Raw genomic sequence first — 22,550 nt, forward strand, 5'->3', positions numbered from 1 at the left:
GGGCCAATCGCGTGTGAAACTTCCCCCGCACCCCAGTAATACAGGTACCCTGCTGAATTCATGTGTGTAAGTTTCCGCGCACCTCGAAATACACGTACCCAGGACATTCGCTTGAGGAACTTCCAGCGCACCCATGATATACACGTACCCTGCTGAATTCACGTGTGAAACTTCCCGCGCACCTCTGATGTACACGTACCCTGATGGAATCGCGTGTGGAACTTCCCGCGCACCCCTGAAATACACGTACCCAGCTGAATTAACGTGAGGAACTTCCCGCGCACCCCAGTGATACACGTACCTCGCTTGCCGTGCTGGTACAGGGTTAGCGCAGCCCTTTGCGTAAGATTGGGGATTTTGATGGCTTTTCCTTGCACAAGGGGCGTTCTTGGGGGCATAACTGGCGCTGCTGCAGGGTTGCTGCGCCACTGTGCGCCACGGCTGGTTTTGGTGGCTGGAATCCATGAATACGCTGTGCACGGAAATGTATTTTGCCGCACGCGGCTGGCACAGGGATTCGCACACTGTGCGCCAGCCGCGTGTGCCACTTGTGCGCTGAATTCTATGAACTACCCCCTCAGTGTTTTTCACCCGTTTTTTGAAAAAAAACGTTTTGGAATTTAAAACTGCAAACTAGAAGAAAATGCAACTTTTGTGTGAATTCGGCTGCACAGGGTTTTCAATTTCAATCTGTTTTGAGAACTGTATGCTTTTGTGATACCTTACCTTATGATTGATAGTGATATCACATCCCTAATACTGTGATCAAACATATGTATATCATTATTTAACCACACATATAATTAATTATTTGTCAAAATCCGAGTGTCGTTTAAGACCTTTGCAAAGGGTTAAAATATGTTTTTGATTCTGTTTGCTGACCCTTATCCCTGACTACCTGCTGCTTCTTTCTATCCACCCAGAATTCGATCATTTTTGGGTTGAGGGAACATTGCAGGGGGAAACCATAACTTGGGTGCTATCTATCCTAATTCAAAAAGTGCTCCTATTCCTTTGTGCTTTGGATATGCTCTACTAGAAGGTTAACCAAGTGTAGTTCAGTAGTTTTTATTGTAATTATAAAGCCATTGGTGATTGCTGCCCAATATTAAAATTTGTGTGATTTTTGCGAATTAAAAAAAAATATATATTGTATTTTCACCAACCCGCCTGGTTCATGGTCCATTGTGGCCCGTGGTATTTGTCAAAGGGGGTGTGAGACGGGTCGGTTACCGGCTCAATTTGAATTTGTTGAAATTAAAGAAAAAGCATTTCTATTGAGCACCTCATCCCAGGCTAAGAACAAGTGTCCTGGTCCAGTGTGTGATGCTCGAATGGAATCCTTAACAGTTTGATTCCCTAGACATAGTAAACCAGGTACCCACATCTGGGCATATATACTGAAACTGAAACCAACACCCATTGGCAAACGCCAACAGTTTGGTCTTTTGAATACACACTGCCATAAGAGTACCACCTGGCAATAAGGTGGGAACATCTAGAAAATGGTGCTATTACCTAGGCATACAATGTCATTGTATGGCAAATACCTTTGTAATACTTATACACATCACAAAACTGTGGGCTTTTCTATTGGTTGTTTTAGGAATCCTGTGCACGGAACAGATATGAGGGCACCAATGTTGCTTTTAAATCCACTGGCTGCAACAGTAGCTCATTTACAGAGGTAATTAAGTCATTACACACTAAAAAGAATGCTTATATATAACCCAAGCATGCCCCAAACAGGACAAAGTGTGATGTTACTATGTGACAGAGCTGGCTCAAGGAGTACCCAAGAGGGTATGTTTCAGCAGGGAGGAGGCAGGTAGTTGGTGGGAATAACACAAACATTAACATGTCAATGGATGCATCCTTTCTCCATTCTATCTGTGGTCCAATGCATTCCAATGCATTCCTTTTGGCTTACACCGAATAGCCTAATTCAAAGCCTTACATCACTTTGATTTTACTACACTGTCCGCTCCAAAATTACATTTTTCTTACTACCAATCTTATTGTTTCACTTATAGTCAAGTAGTTCATACAATAGAATATATACTTTGAATGTATTTTTGAAGGGCCCTCAGTGTGATGGATGCAAGTCTCTTAATCAATCATAACCTCTGGCATTACATTGGCCAGGCTTCCATACCGTTGTTTGCAAATCAGCTTTGGCCTCCCTGCCACTAATGTGAGCAGCCCTGCCCAAACTATGTGACCACCTAAAATTGCTTGCAGTGGCTTTTGTTCTAGTGAATGTAATTTGTCAGGGTCTTCAGCCATTTATGCACCTGGTGCAGAAATAGGTGTCCAAGCATCATTACATGCTGTTTATTGCTTGCCACGTTTAACAATCTTATGAAGCATGATGAGAACAACAGGTATATTCCCACACATAAAATCCTACTTTGAATTATTACAGAAATCAACTTGAAAGGTTGGAAAATGAGAGGTGTGAAATGTAAGATGAACAGTGCAGTTAAACAAGCAACACAGGTTCTTGTTAGATAGTTGTCAGCTGGCTGTTTCAGCAAGTGTGAGGTGTGAATTGCCCTCAATCTCCCTGGCCATTTCTGCTTTCATGGCTGTGGGGCATAAATCATTGTTGGAGGCAAGCTAAGAAATACTGACCAGGCCTACTCAAGTATATCGCCCCTGCCGTCAACCCCCATCGGTGGTTCATTTTTTTTATTGTATTTTTTTATTGTGTATGGTTAAAATACATTGATCCTTTTGCAAAAAAGGGGGAAACAGGAGGAACAAAAAACACCACTGACTTGGCCTCCTTTCTAGGGGGGGCAGGGTTGGCCGTGGGGAGGACTGCAGCCCTGGCTCCACTGCCCCCCGCTGGAACTGGCTCTGTTAGATTCACTAACAACTTTTATCTTCAAAACATGTAAGGGTGAAAGCTGCACCAGCAGGAGACGCAAATGAGTGCTTTCTTTCATGCTGAACCATGCTGTGGTTCAAAGCACTTCATAGCGTCTGTTCAGTAATTAAACATGCCAATTAATGCATGTTCACTGCGGCGTGGTAAAAGGATTAAAAACAAATTGCCAATGAATCTTGGACTATTTGTGGGACATAGTCAATCAATGTTTTCCATTTCACATTTTTGGAATGCTCCAATGGACGACGACCTGGAGTGGTTGTGTGTGCCGAAATCATGTCTTAAAATAGAACCGGAGCATAGTTGAACCTATAGGGAGTCATTATGAATAGTGTTCAACTAGAGTCACTTGCAACCTTTCTACCTGATTTTGTTCATTGTCTGTGTGATGTGGTATTTTCACACACCACACATGATCCCTGTGTCGCATGGACCTGATACACAGGCTTTATCTGGAAAGAGCCTGGACCAAAATACAGCGCATGTAAATGATTAGTTCCTGAAAGACCAGCTCACCTCCTTTATCTTCCACACCATTGGGCAATGACAAGCACAATGTCTAAAGGAAGAAAGTGCAGTGCAAGCCTCCAGGCATGTTGCTTCTTCTACCCTGGCTTGGCTGGCATTTGCAGCATAGGCTTATCCAAGCTCTCCCTCAGATCCCACACAATGTCATACCAAGTTGACGAGAGTGATGGTTCACCAGGTGCAGTTCCTGTTCCAGATGCAGACATTTGTGAGCAAGGTGGGCTATCCCTTCCATTGGCACTATTCCCTGCAACTCTATCTACTCAGTGTAGAGTGGTGGTCACCACCACCAGTTCACCCAGAGGACACTAGACACACTAGGGTCTGGAAGCCATGTAAGGGCTAGGATGTTCTCCTGAATACCAATTAGCAGCTATGACTTCTGTTTGGACCTCAATTTGCACCCAGGATTTCTTTTTTGATCCTCATTGGACACTTACTTTGTTTTTGGAACCACACTGCAACCCTGGACCCCTCATCGGAACCATGGTTAATTTGTGGACCTCTATTGGAAGACTGAATTTCATATTGGACATCCCTTTTGAACCATGGATTTTTGGATTCCCCTTTGGAGACTGACATTGTATGTAACCTCCTTTTAACTCTTTAGTTATGCGCACTGATGTAGTGTCGACCCGTAAAGCCCCCGGAATGCACGGGCCATCACCACACTAGGTCTACGGGGGCTGTCCCAGCCTTCACCCATTCCGGTGAACACTGAGCCAGGGCTGAACGTGGAACGCAGCATGTGAAGTAGGGGCTCCACCTCCAGCCTCCTCACACAAGGTCATACAAGAGCCAGGAACCTTTCCCAGCTTCCTGGTTCCTGTCTGCATGCAGCATGGAGGAGCCAGAAGCCTGGAGTGGCACAGCGGACCTGAAACATCAGTGGAAATCTGGTAAGTGGGCTTTTGTTTTTTCATTGTGTATATGTGTAAAGTGTAATATTTGTATTGTTCATTTATGAGGTGCATGTCAAATGCATGTGTATGGTATGAGTCAGTGACTGGTGGGTGAAGGAGTATGAATGTGATTGTGTGTGTGTGTGTGTGTGTGTGTGTGCGTGCGTGCGTGCGTGCGTGCGTGCGTGTGTGTGTGTGTGTGTGTGTTTATGAATGTTATGAGTGGGTGGGTGCCTGTGTGTGAATCATCTGGGAGGGTGGGTGCCTGTGTGGAGAATGCACTATGAGTGAATGTGAGAGAAGGTATATGGGTGAGTGACTGGTGAGTGAATGCATATGAATGTGATTGTGTGTTCGTGAGTGTGTGTGTGGAGTATGAAGTGTAACTGGTTTTGAGAGAATGTGTATGTGTGTGTGTGTGAATGTTCTGGGCGGGTGGGCACTTGTGTGTTGAATTCAGTGTGACTGGTTGTGACAGAATGTTTAGGTGTGAGTGACCGGTGGGTGGAAAGGTATGAATGTGATTATGGGGGCTTTATGAAAGTTGTGGGTTGGTGGATGCCCATGTGAAGAATGCAGTGTGTGCGGATGTGAGGGAAGGTGTATGGATGAGTGACTGGTGTGTGAATGGGTATGAATGTGATTATGTGTGTGTTTGAATGTTCTGAGTGGGTGCCTGTGTGGCGTATTGAGGTTGAGTAAATGTGAGAGAAAATGTATGGGTGAGTGACTGGTGGGTGAAAGGGGACGAATTTGCGTATGTGTGTGTGCAAGGGTCAGATCTCCACATTTCCTGGACTTTTACCTTATTTTTCACAGAAAGTGTGCTGTATAATGCACCATTTTAACCCATTGCTCAAAATATTTTCTCGGGAGGGGGAATCCCCCTGAAAACACTGAACCTATTTCCGGGCTCCCACGCTAACCTTGTCTGCAATAGCATACTTGTAGCAAATATTTACACCCTCCAATAAAACAACTCATCAGCCATCACTGGTGGCTGATATATTTGGGGGCCAGTCGCCACCTCCTTCTTTCTATGCTAGGTGAAACCTTTAAGCTTTGATTAAAATCATACTTAAGTCTGTCTTTCACCTGGAGCAGTGCATACGCATGCAGTGACATGATCATCTTAGACACTGCGCACATGTTGTGATCTGGCCCGGCCTGCAGCGTAGCAGTATCTGTGCTTTGTTAAGGAGCATGGGGGGCCCACAGAATTGCTTGCTGAGGGCCCCCCAATGTTGTGCTACACCACTGTTTATAAGCCCACCTTTTTGACCCCTGATCCTCTCCTCCTATGTAATGTGTTTTCTTATGACGCACCCACTTTATGGAAATTGAGTGTCAACTGATTTCTTTTTCTTTTTCTTATTTTCATGAATGTCATGCACCTAGTTACCCACCCCCTTCTGTGATTTAATAAATGAGTGACTGGTGGTGGTGCACCAGTCTCATCATAGCAGCTATTACCTTGGAGGGCATGTGGGAAAAGCAGGGCTGGGTTATGCCATGCACAGATGTGGTAGAGGTGATCGGCTCTAGTTGGGGTTATAATAATGTTCTTATTGGGCACCAAGTCATCATCTACTTCTGCAAGGATGGAAAAGGAAATTAAGAAAATTGACGTGTGCAGCAAGTAGGTGGTCAAGACAAGCTGGTCTGCTAGATCTAGATGTGACAACTGGGGCCTATAAACCCTTGGTGTTTATGGACTTCACACTCTCCTCCCCTTCATACTTCCCTGGGTCTATTACTCTTGAGAGCTTCAGGGCATGCTCATAGGATACATTGTTTGGGCTTCTGGTCAGGCTGATTGCTTACCTGTGTGGAACACTGCAGCTGGTCCAGTAGGTCGATTGCTAGCATTAACGACCCTAAATTAATTAATGGTACCTGAAAGCTTTGCTGCTCTATCGTCAGTAGTGCGCTTTACAGACTCGTCCCATTGTAGGCTTTTTAGGCTGTTCCCCCTCCTCACTGATACATGTTTTCATGTGTGGACTCTAAAAGCAGTTATTAAGGTCTGTCCTCAGGCACAGGATGATTTCCCAATTTAACAATTAAGAAAGAAATACAAAAAGGTTTTCAAGAAAAAGAAAAAAGAGGAGATCAGTAGAAATTGAGAATTATCAAGGGAAACTCTGACATTTAAAATTCAGAGGGATTATTGGCACATTGTCAGTAATGGAATGATGTAAACTCTTAGCCAACATGTCTCGGTAGGATAGCTCAGGGCAACGTGATCGCCTTAGAATCAAGACGTCATGCTCGACTTAGAAGCAAAATGACATGGAGGCCACAGGTTCAATCCCCGGTCCGCGCTTAGAAACCTCTTTGTATTAAGCACGTTATAAATAACCTGACTTTAATATTTCAGGTGTCACATGGTATAACCACTTTAGTTACATGTACAAGAAGGATGATGCTAATTTATCACACAATGTTGAAGTAGAATGAAACCCGCTTAATAGGTTAAGAATTCCAGTTATTTTTCCTTTAATATTCTCTCTGTCCGAAATTGTACTGGGTCTGGATGGTCAGAAATCATACGAAGCTCATGGACACAATCAACTACCTAATGAGCTATATAAACATATTTCTGGCATCCAATCCCATTTCTCAAGTAAAATATATAATGTTATCAACACCATTGTAGCCTTCCTTAATAGCTGGCAGGGAGCGCCATCATTCCAGTTTTCAAGATGGGGATAAGGGAAATACTGTGGCAATAAGCCACGAGACTGTGGGCCAATACCACCCCAGGTAATGCCCGCGGGGCCATACTTACAGGCCCGAGCGTAGCGAGGGCCTTAACGAAGCCCCGGGGGCATTACCGTGGCCGGTATTGGCCCGCAGTCGAGAGGCTTATTGCCATAAGTACCCCAGCCCGTTAGACCGGGGTACTAATTGCTTTTTTTTCTAATCCGAACAGAATTTTTTTTCGGAACAGAAAAAATAAAATAAATGGCCTCTGCAAAGGTAAAACGTAGTCTGTTTTCCCTTTCCATGGTGGCCAGCGCGTCCACTCCCGAGAAAAGAAGAAAAAAGAAGGTAAGTGGGGTGGGGAAGAAAGAAAAAAAAAATGTACCGCGGTCTCTGGTGGGGGATGCTGGAAGCCTCCAGCCATGTGGAGGCTTGGAGCGGGATGGCCCCGCTTTGATTCTCCACACGGCTGGAGGATTCCATCGTCCCCGCCGGAGACTGCGGGATAGAAGGTAAGTGGGGTGGGGTGGGGTGGGAGGAGGGAGGAGGAACGGGGATACAAAAAAAAATATATCTTACCTGAGTCCCCGGCGGGGGACGAGGGAAGCCTCCAGCCCTGGGGAGGCTCGGAGCGGGATTGCCCCGTTTCGGACCTCCTCATTGGCTGAGGGGCTGCCACGCCCCTCGCCGGGAACAGAGTAGCCAGCACGCACAGCGTAAAAGGGAATACAGTGTGGTATGGCTTGCAAATGAGCCAATCACCACGCTGTATTCCCGTTGAGCTGCGCATGCCGGGTACTAATGTTAATTATCGGGGGATATTGCTGATGGATTCACTCTCCAAAATTCTATCTTGAACGCCAAGGGACACAGTAAACGGAATCTAGCATTGAGGCCCATGTTCATTCCTAATTCTGTAAAAGGGGATCGACATTAGATCAACAGTTTGAGTTCTCTCGACTCCTTGAAAAATATGTGGTTTGGATAAGATAGTATTGTAATTGATGTTTGGCGAGCTGAAGATGGCATTTGAAACAGTTCAGCGCCCCATGGTATGAGACTCCCTAATAAATCTATCAGTTCCACTGAGGAGCAATACAACTTCTCTATGTTCACAAATTTGTGATTGTGTGATGGGAAATAAGAGGGGAACAAACCGGTCTTTCATGGTAGTTGTTGTTGTCAGGCAGGGAGGTGTGTTTGCTCCTATTTTGTTTTCACTATGCATAAATGTGTAAGCCATTAACATCTCGGGGCAGAGTCCCCCTCAACAGATATCTGTGCTTCTGTTTTATCTTCCAAAGACACAGAAAAGGTTGTGTTCTCTGTCATAAGCGCTCTATAGGAGCGTTTTGGTCATAGAAGCTTTCATTAAGTTTCCCCAGAAGTATCCTATTCATTAGCTCCAGGAGAAGGTTTTAAATGTTCTTCAATGTCTCACACTGCGGTGTTCTAGGCTTTAATCTTGCATTAATCAAAAAAATAGCTTCCGTTACAGTAAAGTTATATGTAATAAAATATATCTATAATAAAAATGCATAAACATATAATCCAAAGGAAAATTCACCACATGACTTACCTGTCAACAAAAATCCTAAATCACAGTCGTACCAGACATAGCAATTGTAAAACATATTTTAACAATGCCATACGATATAGGCAAAATCGAAAATTGTCTACATTTTATAAACCTGTGGTGAATCAGAAGAAGGAGTCGGACTAATGTTCAACAGGGTTTATTTCAATAATGAGAAACATGCCTAACTAGCCGTTCTGCTACAAGGGAAATTCCCTGCCTAGCCAACTAAAACTAATGGTGCTCGTCAAATAAAAAATGTCCTAAAGAAATAACCCTTAGTCCAAACTCTGCATGCTATATGGCCCTCCCACTTAGAAAAACAGAATCAAAATATGGAGAAGGTTTTAAAAGTTCTTCAATGTCTCACACTGCAGTGCTCTAGGCGTTCTGCATACTTTGAACTGCCAATCTCAAATCTTTATACAGTTTTGCCACATTCCCTTCTTTGGATGGAAAAAAGGTATTTTCTTAAAAAAAAACTTTCTTAATTGTTTTACCATCAACAAATATAAGTCAACACCAAGCAACCCGTCCTCATTCTCCCCACTACCTCCCCTGTCACAGCCTCATGTTATCTACCCATCTCGAAAAATCAGGGGGGTTGGGTCGACCCCGTGTTCTCGCCACTAGGTACCTTGCCACTGCTGTGGCCATGCCCAACAGGTTTTTCGCGGTGCAAGTTCCTCCTTCGATTAGTGCCAGTAGCCATAGTTCTGGTGAGTAGACCCACGTAGGGGATAGTATTTCAGACATCGCCACCTCTTTGGTAACCCAGAATGTTCTAATGCGAGGGCAGCAACATGCAACGTGATAAAAATCAGCTGGTTCTACACTGCATCTCTTGCAGGTGGGGGATCTCTCCGGGAAGAACCTACTCAGGTTGTATGGGGAGTAATAAACCTGATGAACACATTTTTAATAGATTAGTCTGTATCAACAGTTTAGGGATATGTGCCGGGTTTGCATACAGATACATTTCCATTGGTCCTCGGTCAGAGTTTTACCCAGGGGGGCTTCCCATTCAGTTTTGTAGGTGTGATTCTTCGCTCCTTTCACAATGCTGACCAGCTTATAAATGGTGGATACCAATTTCCCTTATGAGATGGAGTTTATTATATAGCATTGTGCAGGTTGAGGGATGGGGGCTTGCGGGAAGTTGGTCAATTTATTTTTAAGAATACTGCACAGCCTGCAGTAATGTAGCAGCGTCACAGCATTGTGTGCTCCCCTTGAGCGGAGCTTCCCCTATAATATTAATCGCCCATCTTGTACTAGGTCTCCTAAAGTCTGGGCTCCCAGTATTTGAAAGTGTTCTTGGAATGATCTTTCGTGCCTGAGCGGGGTCCCAATTATGTTGTACAATGGTAGATTGGGCAAATAGGAGCGGGTAGTCACCAATAGTTGATTCGTTTGTTCCCAGGCTTTACATGTTACTACAATTGGCTGGTCCTCTCCCCTCGGGATTGAATCTCTATCGCCTCACAGCATGCCATTAGTGCATAAGGAGTAGTGACAACTCTCGCTAGTAAGGAATGTGGGGTGTCAGCACTAGGTGGGTTCCAGCTAGCTATGTATTGCAGCTGGGCTGCCAAGTAGTATGCGTACATATAAGGGTATTCCAGGCCACCTAGCTCATAAGGCTGTGCTAGTGTGTCGTAAACTATCCTAGGCTGTTTCCCTGCCCATACCAGCTTGGTCATCATTCTGTGTATGCGGTTCCAGTAACTGGGAGGGGGTCATCCTGGTACATTGTTAATGATGTACAGAAGTTTGGGAAGTATTACCATCTTGGTCAGGGCTATGCAGGCCGCTTGTGTAATAGGGAATCATATCCATGCCTCTACTTTGTGATCTATTGTCTCTAAAGGGGCTATATAGTTATCTTTGTTAAGTCCGGCCTGTGTCATGGAGACTATGAGGCCAAGGTAGAGTATCCCTTGTGGGCACCACCAAAAACTGTTGCCCACGTCCACCTGTTGCACCTCTGGGGTTAAGGAAAGAATTTCTGATTTTTCCCAATTGCTCGTTAGTCCAGAGTGCTCTCCAAATCTAACCCTGTGTCAGTGGGGTTAGGTTTTTCCAGGGGTGCTTGATATATAAAAGGATGCCATCGGCATATAGGGATACAGTGGAGAGGTGTGGTTGAATGCAGATCCTGTGGTGTGCATGTAACTCTTGGATATAGCAGGCCAAGGCTTCCATCGCAAGAGCGAAGAGGCCCGGGGAGAAGGGGCACCCCTGGCGAGTGCCGCCTGTAGGGAGAATGTAAGTTGAGATCGACCCATTTGTGTATATTGCTGCTCGCGGTGCTGTGTATAGTAGTCTGAACCAGCTGATGTAAGTAAACCCAAACCCAGAACGACAAAGTACTTTGAAGAGAAAAGGGCACTCAACAGTCAAAAGCCTTTCAGCATCAAGGGCAGCTACCACCATTGGTACTTCAGGGTTTATGTTGTGCATGAGTGTAAATAAACGTCTCAGGTTATTTTGTGTGGGTCTACCCGGGATGAAGCCCGCTTGGTTGGGGAGGACCAGTGCTGACATGTGGGGGATAATGCGATCTGTGAGTACCTTTGCTAATATTTTGTTGTCTGTGTTAATTAGCGATGAAGGCCTGTATGATGCTAACGATCAGGGATTTTTCCCAAGTTTTAGAAGGACTGTCACTAGGGCGGATCTGGTGGCCTCTGGAATGGTACTGTTGGCCAGGACGCTGTCGTACATGCTTAACAGATGGGGGATCACTAGATCCGCATATGCCTTATAGAATTATATCGTTATTCCATCCATTCCAGGGGGCTTTCCGCTAGGCAAAGATTTAATTGCATTGCGTACCTCTTCTTTGGTAATGGGGGCATTGATAGCGCTCCCTTGGTCCAAGGCAACCCAGGGCTATCTCATCTAGATACCATGTCAGCTCATCATGTCCAGGGGTAGGATGAGAGGTATATAGCCATCCGTAGTACTCCATAAATGCACTATGTATCCCGTGTAGGTCTTTAATAAGTGCCCCAACCTGGTTTTCAACTTCTGCTATGCTAGTGGCCGGGCATTCCTTATGAATAGCCCATGCCAGTGACTTACTCAGTCAATCCCCTTCCCCGTGTTTCACTGCCAATATTGGGTCTCCGATAAACTTTTCCTCCCTATTGGCCAGTTGTAAAAGCTCTTCTATTTGTGACCGCAGTTCACAGCGTAACTCAGGTGTGTCCATTATTCACTGCCTGTTCTCCCCCTCGCAAATTTTAATTTTTTGGGCTCGCATGGTATGGTGTATGGCCTTCAGGACTCCACCTTCTTTTGAGATACAGCATCCCCTTATATAAACCTTGAAGGCTTCCCATATTGTTCCTTGGTCAGGGACTGACCCTTCATTCGCTAGGAAGTATGTATTAATATTTTGCTCAATTTCACAGCGGAATGGCATGTCCTGGAGGGCAGTGGCCCTAAATCTCCATCGAAGTGGGCCAAGGGGGCACATGGAGCCCTCAATGTGGGCCATTATCGGTGAATGATCAGACAACGTCTGAGGAAGGATGGATGCCTCAGTGACGGACCGAAGCATGGGGGCGGTGGCCATTATATAAACTATTCTGGATGCACTGCTGTGCACTCCTGAGAAGAATGTGTATTCCCTGGTGTCTGGGTTTCTGCTCCACCACACATTGGTCAAATTGTGGTATTGAGAAATAGAGGTCCAAGCCTTGACCGCCTGTGGGAGGTTCAGTTGTGTTGTTGCCAATCTATCTAGATCTAGTGTAAGGGTGAGGTTAAAGTCTCCAGCCCATATTGTCTCGTAGCCCGGGAACTTGTGTCCCCGGGAATGGGGTGTCTCAGGCCAAGTGAGTCTCTTGAAGGCACAATATGTTCGCCCCATGGTTTATGCCATAGAACGTGATAAGTTTCGATTTATTTTGGTTGGTAAGCCCCCTTACATTCCATGAGAGAATAGTGAGGTTCATCTAAGGCCACCTCTCCAATATTAGATTAGTGACGTCCGCGGTGGAGTCGTGGAGATTAATGTCATGTAGCAGGCACCGAGTTTGTGTGTTGTGATATCCCTTCTGGATGTTTGTGTTGTACCAATGCAGCCCATGTGAGTTATCAAGAATGTCCCTAATAACAACCAAACTAGCCATGAACCTGGCTTTCCCTTCCCCATCCCCACCCATGCCAGCAACCATAATTTACCGGCTCCCCCATCCCTCCCCTGTTCCCAACTATTCCAATAAACTTAGTGGAGCAATCGGCAGCATCTGCGATCTATGGTGTGCTAAGGGTGGCCAGTGCTCCTATTGATCAAGGCCGTGGAATGTCATCTCTAGGACCTTATCCCAGGTTGGAGTTCGTCATCAAATCTTCATCTTTATAGTATCGCTGGAGACACCTCCTTGCATAGATTCTTTAGAGGTGTTTTGGAGATCATCTTGGAGAACCACCAGTGTCTGGGAGGTTCGAGGCAAAGTGCCTCGCAGCCTCTGGGGAGGAGAAGGAGATAGTGGACCCATTGGGCTGTACGCAGAGTTTCGCAGGATACAGCATGACGTATTTCATGCCTTTTCTCCTAAGGGTGTTCTTGGCAGATTGAAATGTTTTACGTTGATCCTGGACCGCCGGGCTGAAATCAGGGAACAGACGGATAACAGAGAAGCCCCAACGCAAGTCTCCTTTCTCTCTGGTGGCTGGGAGGATAATGTCCCGGTCCCGGTAGCTGAAAATCTTTGCTATGATCGGGAGTTCGGGGGCTGCAGGAGGGTTTCGCGGCTAGCAAACGATGGGCCCTTTCCACCATGAACATAGGCATCAACAGGGGTGGTCCAGAATTCTGGTCAGGGGTGTCTCTGTGAACTTCTCCATGTTTTCGATGGCAGTGGATTCAGGAACACCAAGTATTCATATATTGTTCTGCTTGGAACATCCTTCCAGGTTGTTGTTTTTGGCCATTACTTTTCTTTAAGCTTGCTGAAGGTCCGCCACCTCGCACTGCAGAGCGAATACCTTGTCCTCTCCATCCCATATTCGCTGTTCAGCCTCTGTCATACGCCTGCATAATTTATCAACCTGTATAGCCGAGATGGCGACTTTACTTGTTAGAGGTTCTATTTTAGCACGCAGGCTCTCAGTGCTGCTTTTCAGGGCTAGCAGCATTTGTTTCAGGGCAGCAACGTTGATTTGTGGCTTGTAGAAGGGAGTGGCAGTAATTGAGTTTGGTCAGAGCGGGTGAATTGGTCCACTCTGCTTGGTGGGGGTCACCTTCATGGATTTGCGGGTCAGCGTGCCATGACGCAAACCCCTGTCTGTGGTCCCCGGTCGTGCCAAGTACTTGCTGCTGTGTCTAGTCGTCTGTCAGTTTTGCCTTCTGCACAGGTCTCTATTGGTAGTAGCAGTGGTACAGGCCACAGTAGGGTGGGCCGGAAGGAGCTAGATTATTGGGGTGCCCTTATTTACTCCTTCCATTGCAGTGGCCATTAACAGTGGAGGGTGGAGAGGTGGACGCGTTTGTTCCAGTGGTCGGCTTAGGAGTCATATGATGGGCAAAGAGGATCATTACCACTGAGGAGGGATGGGAGCAAGCCTCACAGCAGTGGCGCTGTCAGCTGGGTCCTCGGGTGGGGCAAGGTTGCAGCAAGAAGTCTAGTAAACAACTAACATTCAGGCCTGTTTAGGATGGTGCTGCTTCTGCATATCTGCAGCATCCCGGTTCTTTAGGAGCAGGAGACTGTGTATATGCCTCGCCCGATTCCCAGGTCCGGCAGGGTCAGCATAGTGCCTCAGTGGGAGGCACGAAGGCGGTGTGGGGCCAGGGTAGGGGACGTGCCCAACGTGGTCCTGCCAGTGTGTTCCTGTAGAACTATCTACCCGGTTGGGAGCCGGGGGAGGGGCACTTGTGGTATTGCAGGTTGCAGAGAAAGATACGTTCTGTCGCACCCAGCACTGTGCCAATGGCACTACAGAGGAGCAAATGTGGTGGTTTCGGGAGCTGGCCCTCACATAGGATCAGCCACCCAACTGGTAGCCGTGCTCCTCAACAAGTGCACTGCTCGAGCCAGGCAGCGTCAATGGGGGGAGCTCAGTTGTAGTCTCGGTGTATTGCGCGCAAGGTTGTCCCATGCTCCAAGAGCACCCTGCAGGCACCAGCTCCCTCCGGGTTAGGCAGTGCTTTGTTATGGGGGGCACGCAGTGGCTTCTGTGGGGAGAGCATGTTCGTAGAGGGCCCTCAAGGTCCAGGTGAGGATAGGCAGGCCAGGGCTTATCAGGAATGTCGATCGTTTAACCCCCCCGGCTCCTTATCATGCTGTTGACACAGGATCTAGGTCCGGGTGGCCCACAGTGGTGCTCTGATGTGTGGCTTCACGACTGGGTGCCTCGCTGATGCGGACTGCGGGTGTCGGCTCAGGAGAGGTCCAATTGTCAGCAGCTGTCATTTGCTGTGCTCCTCGTAGGGTCTGGGGGCCAGCCTCTGGGCAACCGCAGCCGTGCCAGTGGTGGGTGCGGATAGTCCAATGGCTGGTTGCGCAGTTCTGTGCTGTTGTGTCTGGATCAGGCAGTGGCATGGGCGTCAAGGCCAATGCAGCTGAGGCGGTGCTTGGGAAGGGTTAGCTGGATTGCATGTGGTGACGGTGCCCAGGACCTGGTGTTTCGGGTGCAGGATTAGAGGTGGCCTAGCGCCACCCCTCCGGACGGGGCTGGCATGCCCGGAAAGTGTGGCTCTGCAGGGCCGCACGCCGCTGTGCAGGATAATTCAATCCCAGAAGGTGTGCAGTGTGCTCAGTCTCCGTTAGTGTCACATGGAGCCTGGGGCTAAGGAGTTGCACCACACTCGGGCTGGACCAGCAGGGCTCCGTCCGCTGAGGTGTTTGGCAGGTCGGGTCTGAGTATCCGTTCAGAATTCTGTCACCCACATTACCAGCAGGTGAGTGTAGGTCCACGGGTGTCATCATGGCCTGCTGCGAGAGGGCTGGGAGTAATACATTGGCTGCTGTCGGGCGTGGGGAGAAAACCCTTCCTCCCACTGCAGTGTTGTTGTGAGCGGCGGGGCCGCAGCTGCAAGATGCCTCGTTCCACCTCTCCCGATCACGATTCGGGGCAGGGGCTGGTTTGGGTGGTACCCCAGCAGATTAGGATGAAGACAAGGTGCTTCTGACGGCAAAAGGGTCCATATCGAGAAGGATTTTGTAAGGATTTTGGAGCCTCGTTCAGAGCCTGTCAGGCTACAGCCATCTAAGTTAGCCACGCAACAGAGCCTCTAGGCAAAAGGGTATTTTTAACACGATGCCACTATAGATGATTTAGTGTTGAAAATGTGTCCTCTATGTTCTCAGTATTGCTTTATTTGCTTTATATTTCATGGGCTCCCCAAATCCCCTTTTGTCCTCAAACAGGCCTGCTTTAGCGGGACCTCTGTTGGATGTTTGCCAGTTCTTATTTTACTGGCTCCTTTAACCATTTCGGGCTTTCGCAGCTGTGGATACCAATGTGTCTCTTCCACGGATCCCCAAAGCCCTTTGGCACTCTGGTCAGTTTACTTTGGTGGGTATCTGCCAGTTTGGGATTTTCTGTCTCTTGTAACCCTTTAGGCTTTCCCAGCTTTGGATACAGCTGTCGCCCCTCTCAGCAGTGTTACCTCTTCGGCAGTGTTTGCTTCCCTTGCTCCCCCCCTGCACAGCAGCTGGTGCACTTCTCTTGCAAAGATCGGGTATCCAATCTCTCTGCTGCAGTTTGGCCTCGACATCTGTTAACAGGCCTCGGACCTACCATGGCTTCTGTGTGCTCGCACCACCAGGCGAGATCTCTTCACTCTCTCTGTCTGTCTCTTGACTTCCACCTCATTGCTGTCCAAGATTACAGCCTCCTAGCCTCTTGCTAGTGATAAGTTCATTTCTCATGCTACCGTTGGCTCCATGGTCTAGTGTGGCTCGGCCCCCACAGGACGTCTTCCTGTCAGAGGCTCGCCGCTGCGTAGGATTCTCTCTCCTCCCTTCCAGGTTCTTTGTTGTTTCATGTATGTCATCATAAACAAGAGGGGTGTGTCACTCCTCTTTGACTCTGGAGTTCAGGCGAGATTCAGGATTGCCTGAAGCCAAAGAGATTGAAAAATGTTCACTATTTGAAGGTTCCAAAACAGAAGTAACAACAGTCTTTCCATTTCCCATGTAGGCAGACAATGCACTCTGGACTAGGGATGTAACGGTATTACGGTATACCGTTAAAGATACCGTGAACCACTTAATTGAACAATAATAACCCTCACATTGTTTATACCGGTATACCGTTCATACCGTTAAGTGTGCTTTTCAATCTGATTTGGAAAGGCTGCAGTAAGCAAGTGCTGCGCAGTCTTGGTCTTGCACTGTTGGATGTGCCGTCTGCCAAGTAGTTTCAGTTGGAGCAGTTTTTAATGCCATTCCATAAACCACACATGCCTGACACAAAATCAATATGTTAGCAATAGGAAGAATAAATACAGTGCCAAGAAGGAAAAGGGTTTACTTTGGGTTGGCGGTTTGGGGTTTATATATTTATAATGGATAATGTTTTCTAAACATATGACAATGGGGGATTAACCTGGTTCCATCATTGAATTTACATATAATAAGTCACAGTGCGAAATTTACTCATCTCTGTGGGTATTCCCTGCTGCCATACCAAAGTGTAACATGTCCGTGATTACTGAACACCTTTTGGCCCTCAAGTAATCTAAAGGCTGTAACGTAAAGAGAGAGTGCGTGTGTGCGTGTGTGCGTATGCGCACAAGCGTATACTACCATCAGACTCCATTGATCTGTGGCATGCAGGTTATCAAGATGGCAACATGTTCATCTTCACCAGTAGCCAGTGGAGGGGCTAAAAGCTGAAATGACCACTTAAGAAAAGCTATTCAGTTTGCTTTGCCAGGCGCAGCAGGGCTCCCCCCGCCCCTCCTCCTCTCCACAAGTGTGTTTGTGTTTGGTGGAAGCAAGGGGTGGCATTTCAGTGGAAAGTATGTTGAAAAGCCCAATTCTGGCCCTGGGTGCTTGGTTTTGTTTGTGATGATAAATCTGAATTCATGACCTTTTAAAAAATATTTGTTAAGATTAGTTAACTCCACCTGCTATACCGCGATAACCATGATATACCATCATATGGCAAGAAGGTTATTGTACCGTCATAAAACTAATACCGTGACACCCCTACTCTGGACATGGAGTTTCATACAGGAATGGCAGTCCTTGTCTCCAAAAAGGGAGTCACTTACTGTGAAGTCCAACTTTCTGGGACCCCTAGGCAGGGTCTTACTTTGTTGGCTCACCTCCCTAGCCTTAAAGGAGGTGGCTCCACTCGGGGGCGAAGGAACAGATAGTCCATATTCGTCACACTGTACCCATCTCCTTGTCTTGTCAATTAGTTACTGCCTTTGGGTCCACATATTCATTCGACCCAGAATTCCTCAAGACAGTTTTTCCTGTTTCTACTAATATTCAATATTCACTCACAACCAATTATCACTGATTATGAATTGAGCAGGACTGCAGGTTAGCCCCCTGCAATATTCAATCTATTCATTTCTGATATTGGTATGGCATTTGCAGATATAAAATGTTTCCCGCCAAGGCTGATGGGTGAGGACATAACCCGTCTCCTCTATGAAAATGACCTTATACTGATGGACCAGACCCAGATAGGATTACGAAGATAATGAACTGCTTTGGAAAGTTATATCGAGACTAACGCTTTAAAAAACAATGTAAAAAAGTCAAGGGTCCTGACACTGGGACGAAGGAAAGGTGGGAAAAAGTCCTGGCATACCTGGTACATGAAAGGGGAAAACATTTTCGAGGTTGCTTCACTGAAATACTTGGGAGGGGACATTGGTAACAGTGAGACGGACAGTCACTATGAAAGTACACTGTGGAACAGGGTAAAAACCCTGGCTGCACAGCCAAGAACGATTTCATCAAAATACTGTAAATTTACTCTAAAAGCAGTAGTCGACTTTTATACCAAAAAGGTGACCGCGATCCTGACTTACTGTGCAGAGACAATGTTGGCCTTATCCTACAACTTATGGCCAACTCTGGAAAAAAATTTCTGGAGAAGGGTACTGGCCCACCCGAACGAACTTGGGTTAAACTCACTCTACATCTTGGCCGTCTGGAAATCTTTGGCACTTCTTACTAAGTCCCTGACTACCCAAAGAGAAGGAGGACTGATAGCCATGGGAAGGGCTCTGGAGGCAAAGTCAGTGCCACTTTTAGACCTGTGGAAGAAGAATTGCATCACCCACCTGGCAAGTGTCAATTCTACCCTGGACGATCTCTTCAAAAACCCAAATTCAGTCAAGAAAATACTGTTGGACTCAGATTGGATTATTTCAATGGAAGCAAAAGACGGCTGAAAACTGTACAGCAGGGCGATACCAGAAACCAAGGGATTCCCTTCCTCCATACCTGATAACATTTTCGGAACATCTGGCCCCCACCAGATTATGTGATTTTGATTAAACATGTAACCAACAAGGGAAATCTTAGAGGTAAGAAAGACAATAATGGAGAGGAATTACTCATACAGACTCTGTGATTGGGCTAGGGAAACACTCCACCACTTGGTCCTTACTAGCCCGGCACTCAAGGAGCCTCAGACACAATTTCTTGGAAAATTTGTGTTGGACCTACGTACTCTACATTTGGAAGACTGGTGGTCATTAGTGATTTCAGGAGAAAAAGTGTCTCTGCCCATGGCTCTTTTGGCATTTTTTAACGTTAATTTTGGAAAACGCTTAGCTGATGTTAGCGATAGAGTGTAAGTCTGGCCCACCGGTAAATCAGTGAATCAAGGATTGAGCCATGGAGCTACAGAGTCCTTAATGCTATACATCAAATGACTGGCGATGTTTAATATCATTAAATCCCCTAAAAAGACCTAAAAGGGTGGATTGTATGAACATTTCCTCATTCTTTATTTTTTTTTCTTCTGGAATGATTAATTCTGTTTTATTCTTTAAATAGTGTACATTTGTGTTACATGATGGTTGTAAATACAATAAGTAAAAAGTTGACTTCAAACCATGTACTTAACAAAAGGAAAAAATATTCAAATAAGCTTGTTATTACTAAAAATATATATAATAAAACGGCTTCAATTGAATTGTGTCTTTCCAACCTTTCCCTCTATATTCCATCTTTGAATTACTTAATTTAACACATTATTTTTATATCTCACATTAACTTGTAATTCATTAGGTCAATATGGAGCATCATAGACATTTAATTTGGTATACAAATTAGACAGTTTTCATTTGGTTGATGTCACTATAACAATATAATATTGCCAATATAAATATGCCCACCATCTCTCTTCAAACATAGACATGAACAAATTAGCCAAGTTTCGGGCAAAGGCAACACCCATTAACATTCCTTTTTTTCTGTAAATATGATTCACGAGCAAATATGTGCAGACAATGCCATCTTGATGCCTGACACCTGTGTGTTTACAGTGACGGATGCTTCTTCTTCGCTATGAATATGTAAGGGTTGCCAATAAACAAGACTAGATGAAGTGAATGCCGTGGCACCCAAGGTGCTCACCATTACTACCAATGTCAATAGATGAGGTTGCTTTTGAGCATGTGAAATCTTTCTTTAACACTGTTCCACCCAACATCCCCCCTCTCACCCTATCCTTTGCCTACTCCTCTTGTTTTCTCTTCGCCCATTTTCTTGCTACCTTTAATTAATGTTTTCCTCCTTCTTATCCCTCCATTGCATTCCTTTCCAAACACACCACATGTGCATATAAAATAGGATTCAAACATTGTTATCTTGTGTTTTGTTTCATTGTATGACTGCAAACTCGAATTCACTTCTATCCAAAAGCAATGCACTGTTATCGAGATCTGGTTGTGGTGGCTGAGAGCATTGAAGTGAATTATTCGGGCATTGCAATTCGTCCTGCACTCGAGGTCAATAAAGGAAACACCATTTGCGTTTTAATGTATGTGTAAATCAGGCAATCAGGAAATCTGGGCCCATTGCCCACTGTCAATCATAGAAAATTACATTTAAAAAACAAAACATCGTTGGGTTTTCGACCAGCACTTCTTTAGGCTATATGTATATTTCAAAGCTCAAGTCTCTGTAATATTGGGCTCAGAGCTTTGGTGCTCAGACCATCATGTATTGGTTCACAGGGATGCTTTGGCTATGATAGTGACAATATCTGGTGGGAGTTTTTGTTTCGTTTGGCCGAAACATGTGAAGGTGTCACTAAGAGCTCTGGAGATACGTTTTTTTTGGAATGGTCTCTAGGAGCACTATGTTTAGTGTGGTGGGTGTGGCCTGCACAGTGCATGCTAGATTGCTCGAGTGGGTGGGAGGGCGTTCCCTCCCCACTCTATAAAGACCATGTGGGAGAAGGTATTACACATTCGTGGAGATAAGAAATGGTGTGAAATGCACACCACAAAAGTGGCTTGGTGTGTTGAGCCACGTGCCTGACCTGCTTACAGTCCTGGCTCTACAGGGATGGGTGGCTGTGAAACTCGGGCTTACAATATCAGCAGAAGGCATTGTTGAGTAAGGGAAACTATATTTTGAAATAAGTATTTCATTTACCTCCTACCTTACATTAAAGAAATGATATAACTCTAAACTCCAAACTTTAAACTATATTATACTATATCCACTCCAAACTCCAAACCTTAAACCATATATATATATATATATATATATATATATTATATTATGAAATACTTTACTATTTATTATACTGAATACTATACTATATTGTACTACACCTGTTTCCTTTCTTCATTTGGAAAGAAGTGGGACCCTCAGCTTCAGAAGTCAGTGCAGCAGAGGAAGTTTGTATGGGTTCAGGAATTGTACCAGAAGATGCAGGAGAAAGAGAAGCCCACATGACATAACAAACACACTCGTACTGCAGCCACTGCTACACCTTTCAGGCTCCCGCGTGTAAAACCATAAACATACGGAAAGTAAAGTATGGGCGATGCAAGCCCAGATGGACATTATGGACGTCTTTTTTGGCAAGTAGGAGTAGAGACAGAACAGACCCTTCCAAGTGTGTTTTAGAGTTCCTGGTGTTATTGTTACATTTTCTATGTTTATTTTTGAATACATGTAATTTATTTGTAACTGGAGACTTTTCCCCCTTTTTCCTCTTCTATCTGTGTTTTAGTGAGATGAGAGCTTGTATATGTTTATTTTCTAATAACACTCTTTTCTCACACTCTTGGGTCATATGTCATGTATTATTTACATTACAGCAATGTATGTATTTATGCCACACTGTCTAGATGGCAGGATTTATGGGTGATGTTGATACATTTAGGGGGCCTGTAGTGGTTGTGTTTAAAACAAATATGTTTTTCTGTAGTTCTTAAAGACAGATAATCTATTTCTCTTGTGAGCTACATTTGCCATTCCAATACACCATTGAATAAGTATGGGTAAAGTGCACTGTGTATTCAAAGAATACATGAATGATAGTAAAACATATTGATGCAAATATGTATAGCATAGCTGTTCTAAGGAGAAGAAGAGTACTTGTGAATCCCGAAAAGGTCCATGTAAAGGAAGACTTGGGGCCTCACAAGGAGTCAGCCGGTAACACGCCGGTGCTACCAGTAGGTTACCAGCAGACTCCCCTTACCGTTTCCACCACCTGATATCCCAGTTTTACCGGGATATCACAGGCAGCAGCGCAACAGAAAGTTCCCATTCCCATGGAGTCCCTGTCTCTTGATTGCTTAAGTAGCTGACTTCCATTGCACGAGTTATCACACCCAACCTTACACACCTGCGTAATACCTCCTGGACAATTGGTGCTTGCCCCCCACCCCCTGCCTCTGATATAGAATTAATAAAACTAAGGACACTGTCCTTTAAGAATAGAGTTTTTATTGTTTCAACAAAAATGTAAGTTTGACACACACTCCCCA

The sequence above is a fragment of the Ambystoma mexicanum genome, chromosome 6p (assembly GCF_040938575.1).
Source record: "Ambystoma mexicanum isolate Mex_15411 chromosome 6p, UKY_AmexF1_1, whole genome shotgun sequence".
Lineage (NCBI taxonomy): Eukaryota > Metazoa > Chordata > Amphibia > Caudata > Ambystomatidae > Ambystoma > Ambystoma mexicanum.